The sequence below is a fragment of the Acanthopagrus latus genome, chromosome 3 (genome assembly GCF_904848185.1).
Source record: "Acanthopagrus latus isolate v.2019 chromosome 3, fAcaLat1.1, whole genome shotgun sequence".
Taxonomy (NCBI): domain Eukaryota; kingdom Metazoa; phylum Chordata; class Actinopteri; order Spariformes; family Sparidae; genus Acanthopagrus; species Acanthopagrus latus.
Window position 1 is genome coordinate 14,037,166 of NC_051041.1, and position 11,746 is coordinate 14,048,911.

At 47.3% G+C, this 11,746-nt stretch overlaps 1 long non-coding RNA gene across 1 annotated transcript; it reads left to right on the top strand.

Annotated features, from left to right (window-relative positions):
* The first annotated feature begins 126 nt into the window (after nucleotides 1–126).
* On the top strand, nucleotides 127–8,326 carry LOC119016692. Its single transcript, XR_005074233.1, has 2 exons — nucleotides 127–767; nucleotides 8,018–8,326. It is a non-coding gene; the product is annotated as an uncharacterized LOC119016692 (long non-coding RNA).
* Nucleotides 8,327–11,746: the final 3,420 nt, after the last annotated feature.

Genomic DNA, 11,746 nt, shown 5'->3' on the forward strand with positions numbered 1-11,746 from the left:
CTTGTTATAATTTCCCAGACTTAAATTATACCTCCAGCCGAAGTTGAATAGTCACTCATTAACTCATGGGCGCTCTTTTGGATATTTCTGAAATATCCCAAAATGTCAAGGTATTCAGCCAGCGCAGCCCAGCTCTATTGTGCAGATCTCCTTTGATGTCATCCCTCCTCAGATCTTATTGGACAGTAAGTATTACCGATGTTAGACGACAGTGGGGTATGTTGACATCATTATTGCTGTATCCTGCGCATATCGGAGCACTAACAACCCGGGCTCCTTGAGTACAGGAGCACATGCATTAGTCCTTGCCATCCGACAAGGACTCGAGGTATCGCTCCAGTCTACTAAACTCCTGCAGCGTCCAGCAGTGGCATTATTGTATCGGGCATGAAAAAAAAAAAGAGGGGGGCGAATTCTGCTGGGAGAAAGAGAGCTACAATGTGAAATTGGATATTTTGAAGCAGCGGCGGCGGCGGCAGCGGCAGCAGCGGCTGCGGGGAGGAAGAGCCTACTGAGTGCGCAACGGTGGGTGCCCTCTGGGGTGCGGAAATCAAAGGAAGCACCCCGCTCGCACACACGCCCGGCGGAACGGAGACGCGAGATGACAAGACACAAGTTACAAAGAGGTTTTCTGTTCGAGACAAGAGGGGATCTCATTCAGCACCGGCGATAATAACAGCTCCCTGCTCCGCTCGTCTCCAAGGACTGATGGCCGGACCGGTGCGTTTTACGCACATCCTCTCCTGAATTAACCACCTTGTCTGACGGTATGTTACTCACCTTCGTCTATGACAAATGCTTAATTTTAATCAGTCAGATTTGGCGTTACTACAGCCTTTATTATTGTTCCACGTGAGCCTGCGCTAAAATAAATGCCGCCATTATTTTTTAATGATAATAATGTTCATCCCATTGGAACTTGGCACATTGAAGTAGAATATACAGGGTATACAGGGCATTAGAAATAATCAATACAAACAATAGAGTGTTGTCCTTTTGACTGTGAGTTTATCATTTCGTGCGTATTTATTGCCCACTGTGGTTAAAACACAATGACTCTCTCTTTTTATATATAAATATACATGTATATGTATGTGCTTTGGAGCCTCAAGTCCTTTTAAAATGTACTTCTTTCTTTTCAATACCTGCATGTCGGTCCATGGAGGGGAGAGAGAGAAAAAAAAAAACGGGGGGCGGGTGCCACCAGACACTGAAGAGATATTAAATCACTGGGCCAGTCAGTATGGAGCGCACAGAAACTGATGGAGTAAGCTAAAGTGTGAGGGATTGCTCCTCACTTTGTCCACGAGTAAATCTCCACTTTATCAGGCGCTGTCAGGCGGCCGCTTCCACCGCGGATTGAAATAGCCGAGCGGTGAACGGATATGCCCCCCTCACTACTACCGGGGACCGAATTGAGTCGCGGTTCGAAAGGGGGGGGGGGGGGGGAGTCGGACACGGAGAGGCGGCGGGCAGGAGGGCAGGCACGGTGCTCCAGGTGCGACCACATCCCCGCCGCATCACTGAGCTGCTGACATGAAAAGAGAGAGAGAGAGAGAGAAGAAAAGAAAGGAGAAGCTCCAGGACAGTGGTGGAAAGGTAGGCTCAGCTGAATGCTTTCTTATTCCCCGATCCTCAGGTCTCGCAGCAAAATGGCACGGATGAATGTTTGTTGCTGCGATGAGCCCCTACCCCCTTCCAAAAAAACAAAAAAACAAAACGCACGACCGGAGACTCCTCAGCTGATCTGCACAGTTACACACACAAAAAAACAAAAGTCATTTGTGCTGGAGGGGAGGAAACCGGAAGACCGTGGAGATCAGTCAACTACAAGATCAGTCAGAATTAAATGAATGGGGTTTTTTTTTTTTGTTTTTTTAGTGAACGTTTTTCCTAGAATCAGTCTCATCAGTGGGGATTTTGCTAGCGCACCATCTCACTGAGCCACTGAGGGCCACACCTGTCTCCGTTGTGCTGTAGTCAGACGGGTCCGGTGCCAAGCAAGGACTCTTCTTTCACCTATGGAGGGACTTTACAGGGGGCGGGGGCTGGGGTGAGGGTGGGAATCAGAGACATCCCAAAGTGTCGTGTCAGCATTCTGCAGGAAGGGGGGAAAAAGCCAATCCCAGCAGCCATCGAATCGGCCATCACTCCTGAAACGCAACACCGGCTTCCACCGGATAGTGCTGAGAAAAGCTCAGGAGGAGGAGGAGAAACAAAAAAGGCACAATGCACTGTTCCCCCTGCGTGTGTGCAGTCACAGTCAGAGGTGTGTGTGTGTGTGTGTGTGTGTGTGTGTGTGTGTGTGTGTGTGTGTGTGTGTGTGTGTGTGTGTGTGTGTGATGGCTTTTCTCACAGTCGTGCAGCTAATAGAACTCGAGGGTCCTTCTTCAATCAGTCTTATTCTCCCGCATTTGTCGCGCGTTTGTCTCTGAGGTCATCCTCCTCAGCGCAGCTCCCCTGACTTCACACATCTCCAGCTTGGAAACATTCCTGGAGTTTAACAGTCTATTTTTTATTTTTTATTTTTGTTTGTTTTTTTATTCTCCTGTAACGGATGTGATTATCCACTTGAATTCATAATTAATAGCGGTAAGGTCATTCAGTGAGTCAGATGGTGTTTTTGTCTTTTTTAATGCGGTGCCCTGGTAACTGGCTGCATTTTTTTTTTTTAACCGGTCCTTCTGAGCGTAAACAACTCCGTGAGGCGCACATTTGTCCACATTTTCCAGACCCGCGCTTCTAAACGCATCATTTAGCGAGCGAGGCCCCTCCGAGCGCCGCATCTATCACGGCCACGCTTCTAAACGCGCCTGTGGATGGACAGCTTAAGTGCGGGAACGCCGAGTAAGAGAAGAAAAGAAAGAAAAGAAGAAGAAGAAGAAGAAGAAGAAGCCCAAGGTCACCGCATCCCTTCGCTCGGAAGAACTTTGTTTACGCGCAGGTAAGCAGTTGTCTTTACGCGGCATCTCGCGGTCTTTCATTCATAACGCGCTACCTCAAGGACAACAAGCGCTCACCCCCGCTTCCACTCCACTCGCAGCCCGCAGCCAGCCGCAGATGGCTTTTGAAAAAATGTATAAAAAAATTTTTAAAAAAAACTCTGCCAGGAAGAAGTATCACTTTATATATTCAACATTCGAAGTAATTACTCTCTCCGTGGAGGTTATTTGTGAAGAGGGCTGAGTCACTCAGCTGTTACTGGAAGCCGCGCATGAACAGGCCAGGAGTCTTCATCTCTCTCCCTCCTCTCCTGCACCGCTTTTCTAACAAAGCACTCCCTGCACACACTGTTCTTCCTGATGGAGGAACATGCAGAAACTCAAAAAGGAGGTGATCTGGTTATTCGACCTTGTTAGCACTCCTCCTTTATCACAGTTTTTTTTTCTTTTCTTTTCTTTTCTTTTTTTTTAAAAAAAAAAAAACCCAATGCCTTAGAGCGAAATTCTCAACAGGTCTCGGCATTGAAATCCATTTCTAGGCAATGTGAAGCTTTGTGCGTCTCTTAGCAAAGGCAGGGTTAGCCTATATTTTTATGGCTGGTGCGTGTGCTTGGGGCCCGGAGCTGCTGGTACAGACTTCCTTAGCCACACCATGCATAATCAGGTTGAGGAGAACAAAGATGTTGGTTCTACAAACAGTGTTTGTGCGGATCGGGACGGTCCCGGCATCCAGAACCCCGAGAGAACAGTGGCTCTTTCACAAGACAGGCACAGGGGGAAGGGGACCCAGTGGGAGGGGTGGACTGGCTAAGGTCTCTGTAAAAGGTTGTGTGTCCCCGGAGAATAACAACGAGAGGAATAGCGAGGAATAGTAAAAGCTCCTTCTATTATGTGCTTTTCAGAATAAAATGAGAAAGGGTTGGTGCTCAAAGACGTGCCCTGAAAAGCGGAGGGGAAAAAAAGAAAAAAAAAAAGCTTTATAGGTGTACCCAACTTTCACGGTTAAAGTGGGTATTTGTAAGCCGCTGCACATTCGTTTTAAATAAAGGCGCTGAGGAGAATTCAACTGCTGTGTTTGACTGATACCGAGCGCATAACCTTGGGTCTACCAATAAAGGAGCCAGGCGCATGATTTGATTTATCAAACTGTTTGTCAAGAAAGGAGCTGGTTGGATGTCAGGCTTAAAGGTGTACTGTGCAGGTTTTCCATGGTGTGTTTACAAGAAGGAACTGACCAATCCCGCCCGATTTTTGGTTCTAATAATAGTCAAGCAAGCTTGGTATCCAGATGAGCCTTGGTCAACTTTCCCGTTTCCTGTTAAACTTATATGTGCTACGTGCTAGGTTTGTCTATTTTGAAAAGAAAAATAAGTTAAAGCTGCTGTAAGTGATGAATAATAAAAAACAACAAAAAAAAACAACAGTGTTAAATAGTTCTATATACCAACTACCAACTCTCCTCCACCCTCTCCTCTAGGAAAAGAGAAAATGCATTTTCTGGTATCCCTGCCCACTTTATCCAATCAGGACAGAGAACTCCGTAAAGAGGCTGTCCTACCTGCTCAAAACAAGGATCACAAGGATCCTCCTGTTTGTCTGCCGACTGTCGCTCCGCTGCGACGACGTCGAGAGGAGGGAAGCGGTCGCTAACCGCAAAACAGACAAGATGTTTGCTGAAACGACGACGCTAAAATGCTAACAGTAGCTTTAAGTCGGTGGTTAAAAGACGTTGCTTGGGGAACTGTTAAAGCAACACTCAAATCATTGACATGACAAACACGCATTTTGGGCCATGTGAAGAGTGGATTTGTTCAAAGTCTCATTATACTGATGCCGCAATCTTCACGGAGACATCACGTTTTATATAGTCACATCTTAGGTTTACAAATGTTAGCTAAACACTAGCTAACCGGCTAGCTTTAAGACGGTGGTTAAAAGATGTTGCTGGGGGAACTGTTAAAACGACGCTCGAATCATTGACATGACAAAGACACATTTTGCGCCATGTGAAGAGCGGATTTGCTCAAAGTCTCATTATTCTGATGCCACAATCTTCACAGACACATCACGTTGTATATAGTCACATTAGCTAAACACCAGCTAACCGGCTAGCTAATGCACAACAATCCCCTTTTTCCCTTCTTTTGACTGAAAATCCTGTCATCCTCGGCCTCCGAGCCAAGAACGCGTGACTCGGCCTGAATCTGTGTCGTCTTCGCCTTGTTCACAAAACTTCACACTGTGAACACATCCTTCCATCGCCTGCTGTTGTCTTTGCTGTCAGCTTCTTGAGGCTATATTGCCTGAATCCCTCAAACCATGTAATAAATACTGCAACAACTGATGCTTGGGGTTGGTAGCTCGGGTCGGGCGCCAACCCAAAGTGTCAATTATTTGAGGACCTGGGTACGAGACTCAATCATCAACTGTCTTTCTCCAGCAAGTTACATGTTGTCACTTTAAAAGACAAGTCTGAAACTTTGGTGTTAAATCTCTTGTGGAAATGACCGTGGCTGTTGTTGCCTGGTTGTTTGTTATCTCCCCGCGTCCTTGCTTATAAAGCAAAGGAACGGGCGCACAGCCTCGTGCCCAAAGTGGCTGCCAGATTTTTTTTTTTTCTTCCTCCTCCTCTTAACTCAAATCCAAGACAGCTCGCTGATTGTTGCGGCGCCAATCTGCAGGCTCAATGTCCCCAAGCGTACAGACGCATTTAATGTACATGTGTGCATCCAAATGCAAATGAATTCACGCCCGTGCACAAAACTTTGACACTGCCGTCGCCGTTAATTTATGGATGGACCCAGTGATGGGGTTTGCTTTGTGTGATAACCAACAGCTTGAGCAACTGCCACGAGTAATCTGACATTTTTTTTTTTCTTTTTCACTCAGGCCTGGGCCCCTGTCTCATTACGAACATGTTTATACAACAGTGATATTAATAAACATAAACTACAGATGAAGTCGGGGCTCTCGGCATTATGTAAATGTGGGAATCTGGTGTGCTGATTTTCTTTTTGTTTTCCTCAAACTATTTTCTTGAGAATGTGAGAATCATGCCTCCTCTCCTTATGATCCGACAGCCGACTAAAACCTGCCTCCGTATCACACACTGATCAGAGGAGCCACACCATTGTTACAAGCAGCACAATGCGCCATTGTTAGGTCGTCCATTGTGTGACTCTTTCAATAGGGGAGGATCTTTTCGAGAGATAAGGGTTTCCGGGGGGAGGGATGCGCGGCACGTATCCGTCGCACTCCGTGTGATCATTGTCCCGATTATGGAGAATAAGTGGGACTTATTACCGAACATCAATACTTCAATTACAAGTCCCATTAATTGCCCACTGTGCATGCCACATTTTCGTCTGGCAAAGTCATTTCAGTCCTGTCAGGGCCCATTGTCGCGGCGGTAATGGAAGGCAGTTCACGTAAAAACAATTTAATGTAGAATCTGGGTGGCCTCTTTCTAAGTCGCCTGGAGCGGTTTCCAGTCGCATGCCATCCATTATTAGTCACTATTTTTGTCAAATGTCCTATATGAAGGCACGGATGCGCCGCGACTTCGATCACAAAAAAGCAGCCAATGCTCGGCACTGCCTGGTGCATTTGATGCGGGAGATCAGCTATTCCTGACAGCAAACTTTTGAAAGGATCGTTCCCAAGTGTTCGGCAGCCCGCTTTTTTCTCCCTCTCTGATAAAATATCTGTGCAATTCCATCTCACATTGTTACCTTCAGAGCTTTTTTTTTTATTAAAGACTTCGCGCCAACCCAAAAATCCTATCCAAAACCTCACCTGTGTCTCTCCCGAACAAGCTTTCTATTCAGAATAGAAAAAAAAGGGGGGGTTAAATAAATTGAATTCTGCTCCCGGCTCTCCCTCACTTTCTTTTTTTTTTTTCTGCTTGCCTCGTCCTTCAGCTCCTTTCATCTGTCCTCTTGAGTTCATCTCCCTGTAGTCTCGAATCTAGGTTGGACCCATTTCCATCCAAGGAACTAGGCGAGGGAGACGTGTAATCGCCCTAACCGTACTGCATCATAAAGGCGAAAGTCTGGTTTTTAACCAGCGAGGGCTGATGTAAGCATCTTTTGAAAGGAACGGAGAAAGAATCTGACAGAAACGCATCAGAAATCTGGGGTTGAATGTCACAGCAAAAAAAAAAAGAAAAGAAAAAAAAGGTCTGTTGAATATTTTTTCGTCTTGTTTACGCTGTTGATGCTCCGTCTGCAGATACGAGGACGCGTCCGCGAAGCCGTGGCATTTTCAGACCTTTGGTTGTGATACGAGCGGCTCAGGGTTCACTCGGCTTTGACCTTTTAATGCCTGTTACACTGCAGACTCCCCGAGAGAGACGAGGAGAAAATGAGAGAGAATAACAGAGGCTTCGGGGTCGGCTGGGGAATTGATTGCATGCCTCCCGCCGCTTTGATGACAAACGGCTTCCCCGTGAGACCCGGCATAAACACCCGCTTGCTTGCGCACATTTTCTAATTCTTTACGGCCAAATCACCCGAAACAGATCTGATTTCTTTCCAGCGCGCGACGCGCAGCTATCATAATGATTACATTTACTCCCAATGACACGCTCCGATTCTGCCGAGGGGCTTTCTATATGAGGACATTGCAGACGGGATCTTTTTTCCTCCTCCGGACCCGTGGCACTAGTAGTCATTAACCTTCTAGTCAGGCAATTTGGGCCAGAGGAGCGTTTTTCTCTGGGTGTGGAGGCATGGCTGGATATGAGATGTAGCTGAGAAGGCCTACCCCCTCTCTTCGCAAGGTGAAAAAGGCTATTTTCATTGGCCAGGTGATGAATGCGGTGTCTGTGGCGGCGCATCGCCCCTTTTGGCGCTCTCCCCCTCGCTCTCATTCGCCCTCCATTAGTATCCTCCTTCATTCTATTACCCCCCCTCGTTCATTTTCCCCCCCCTGCGCTCCCCGTCTCATTCGTCGCTCCCTGTCACTCTCCTCCTCTTGTTTTCTCCCGCTGTCTCACACACAGGATCTATTGTAATTGACTTTATCTCTCTCCCTCCTGCTCCCTCCCCACAATTTCCCTGTCTTCCTCTCTGCAGTGGATCAGCTGTTGGTCGGAGGGGAAGCTGAAGGTGACCCGTTGGCTGGGCCAGCGGCTGCAACACAGGACATGGGTCCTGCCTCTCCTCCCCGCTCGTGTCTTGTGTTGCAGCCAGTGGAGCTGCCTGTCTGCTTCTCTGCCGGACGCCGCTGCCAAGACCGAGCTCCCAGACCGGATTGGATCCCGCCGACAATGGACCTGACGATGCTGCTCCTCGCCCTAAAGCAGGCCTCTAACCTGTCACTGTCATTCTGATTGTAGTTTTCCTCCCTCCCAGATTAAAGGCAATAAATAACTTGAGAGAAAAGCGTTGCTCCTGTTGTGTTTGCGATGCTCTCGCCCCGGATTCAATTAGGGAAACGTGCTCAGTGGTCCCAGTCAAGATCCAATACTCTCGCTTTAGGTCATGTCTTATCAAGCATGTAGCTGCAGCCCTGGGAGAACAGCTCCCCCCGCTGACATTTGCACTGTGACATTTAAAGCAAAGTTAGCACCGGAGAGGATTATTATTCTTAGGGAACTATAAACACGAGGCGAGCCAAATAGGTTTTTAATGAGCCTTGTCTCACGTCAAATGAAGCAGCACTTCTGACTTTCCCAGGGAGCAAACCTCACCGAGAAGCAATGGCTCCCTGACAAGGTCAACAGTGATGCACCTCTGGGCGAGGCAGGATGGCGCCGGCGGGTGGGGGGGGTGGGGGGGGGAGGCACGTGTGGGCTGTCGGAGCCTCTTTAAATGCCTCCTCATCTTCCCCTCCAGGCTCCAAACCAAAAGCCCAGATGAAGAGGTTAGAGAGTGACAGGAGTAGCCTCTGTCTTTGTTCTCGTCTCAATAACAAGAGGGGAGATGAGGGAGGTAGAAGGGAAGAGGACGCAGATGCCGTACAATGCCTCCTGCTACCAGATGTGACCTTGCACTGCCGCTCTAACAACTCACACTTGGCGAGAAATCACCAAGTGTGTGTGTGCGGGGGAACACAGAAGTGTGGAGAGATGACGGGGTGTTTTTGCGCACATCACTTGTGCTTGTTTTGTATGTGTGCACCTTTGTGTAATAATGGAGTGTCTGTGTGTGTGTGTGTGTGTGTGTGCGCTGGCTTCAGAGTAGAGCAAATGAAGCCATTTTCTGACATGGGTATCACTTGATTGGAATGTAAATCCGGGTGCGGGCGCTTGCTGTTTTCAATCTGCCCCCACCCCGATTTGTTTACCAGAGAGATTGGAAGGAGGCTGTGTGCTGAATGCTGGGAGCTGATATTGGCTGACTGTGTTTACCCCATGTTGGTGTAGATGTCTCAGAAGCAATATTATTTATTTGCCGGTGTATAGCCCCGAGCGCTGCCAACCACCCACAGGGTTCCGTGAGCTGATCTTAAGGTAGGCTCGAAAGTGAAATATATCTGAAATGGCAGGTTATGATTGGTGTAGGCCTGACAAGACTAAGCATGACCACTTCAGGGCACCTTCGCTCTAAAGATTCCTCTGTCACTTGTGTGCTCTTTGACATTTCGAAAGGATCTCAGCGGTTTCCTTTTGGTTCAAAGACTAAATTAAATTGGCATTCTTGAAAACGCAACTACTGGCCTGACTGCCTAGAGTTGGAGACGACTTATGCCTGTACGCCAGACGTGTAGCTATAACCAGAAACAAAATCTGAAAAACCAGCACCACTTAAGTTTTCTTTTTTTTTTTCTTTCTTTCTTTTTTTTTTTTTTTACTCGGATTGAATTTGTTGCGGGTTGTGTGCTGGACCATTTGCTGACCTGGAATAGCGACTTCCGGTTGCAGTAAGCTTCCCCAAGCCATCACTTCTTTTATATTTTTTTGAGCCGATGTTAAGCTCTCTCGGCACTTAACACTGTATGGACCTCTTTACAAACCAGACCTAAAATGTTTTTTGGGAGCTGTTGCTGGTAGGTCAGATTTTGTTGCCTTTGGACAGAGCCAGACTAGCTGTTTCCTGTCATTTAAAGCCATTACACTAAGCTTGGATAAGCTAATCAGCAGCTGGCACCAGCTTCTAAAACCGTACGAACGTGAGAGCGGTGTCAATATTCTCATACAGCTCTCTGCTAATAAGTGAATGTGCACGGTTCCCAAAATATTGAATCGCTCTGTCAAAAACGATAACGCAGTGAGTTTTCCCTGCTGCCATCCCTCGACAACCCTCGATACTGTCTGTTCCGGCCCTTGCGCTGCCGTCCGTAGGGAGGCAATTCATTCCTCAAACCCCACACAAACAAAAGTCCAATTTTGTACAGCGCCTAATTAGCTAAGTGAATCATTTGCATCTCTCACCCAGAGAAGTGAGCGGGGCAGATCAGGCTTGAGATCTAACAGATTGTTGGGTCTTAACAAGGATTTGCTGTGCCGCATATTTTTCCACACCAGTGCACCCTGTGTCTGCAATCAGCAGTTACAGATTGAGAGAGCGAGGGAGCGGAGGGAGCGCCATCCCCCTCGCCGCTGCGGTTTGAACTCCCTCCTTAAAGGCCTAGCTGGTATGGTAATGCTACAGCAACAATATCGAGTCAAAGGATTTTATTCACTTCACAGCGGGGGGGAGATGAAGAGGGAGACAGAAGGCAGGGGATCGAGCCGAGAGCAAAGTCCCTTTGTTACAGGTGTCTTGTCACTTTGTGTTAGATTGGATATGTGCGCCGGGTGCGACACGGCGGGCACCCCGGGCTGACTGCCATGCAAACAGGTCTAAAGACTGATGTGGGTTTGATAACGTATTGTGGGGAAATATATAGTCCGTGCGGTGCTCCGAATAAGAGAGAATTACAATCAGACGTGGAGAAAAACAGTTCGTGGCTTATCGACTAATTTGTTATGCGCTCATTCATGCCGAAGTTCAGGTATACGGACAAATGAATAAACCGCGGTATGGCTGAATGGTCATAATCAATTGCAGCGCATTAAATGGAGTAAAAGACAGAGTGCACACCGAGGTCTCATAAATCCAGGCTTGCTCCCTTCGGTGAAGGATTGCCAATATACATCCGGGCGCATTCACGAGACAGAGTATATGGCGGCGTAATCAATTCCTCAGTCTATTTCAGTGACTGTATCTCTTCACACCCACAAGGTCGTAATGCATCTCGTGCAATGCATCATCAGTGGCGGAATGTTACAAAGTACATTTCCTCAGGTACTGTACTTGGGGACAATTTTGAGGTAGCGGCGCCGGGTGATATGGACTCCAAACCATATTGTGGTATTTCATAGCCTATTATTTTTACACTATACATAAGATACATCTCAGATATTTACGACAAATTTCTTTCATAACAGTACTTACCCACATCAGGAACTGAAGCTTGGATTAAAGACTGAAGTGGGAGATGAACTACATCAATTTGGAGTAATGTTTGTAACACTTGAAATTTTGTCATCAAGCATATATCACTCCAAGAATTAGACACAAAATGAAACTGACATGGGAGCCTTTTTTGCTTGTTCTGCCCTCAGGGAACCGTAGGCTCTTTTTATGCAGGTTGTGTGGGAGCGTCCTGGAGTTTTGGTATTTTGGGGGGAACGTCGCTCGAATTCTGGAATTACTGTCTGAAGCCAAACTACCGATGGATCCCTTCGGACATGTGCTAAATGATGACACTGACCTGGACAGTGGGAGGAACTCAAAGAAGATTTGGCTTGCAGGCTTGACTGCACCCGAGAAGATGGCAGCACAACGCTGGAAACTGCCCCATGGTACTTCTCTCAC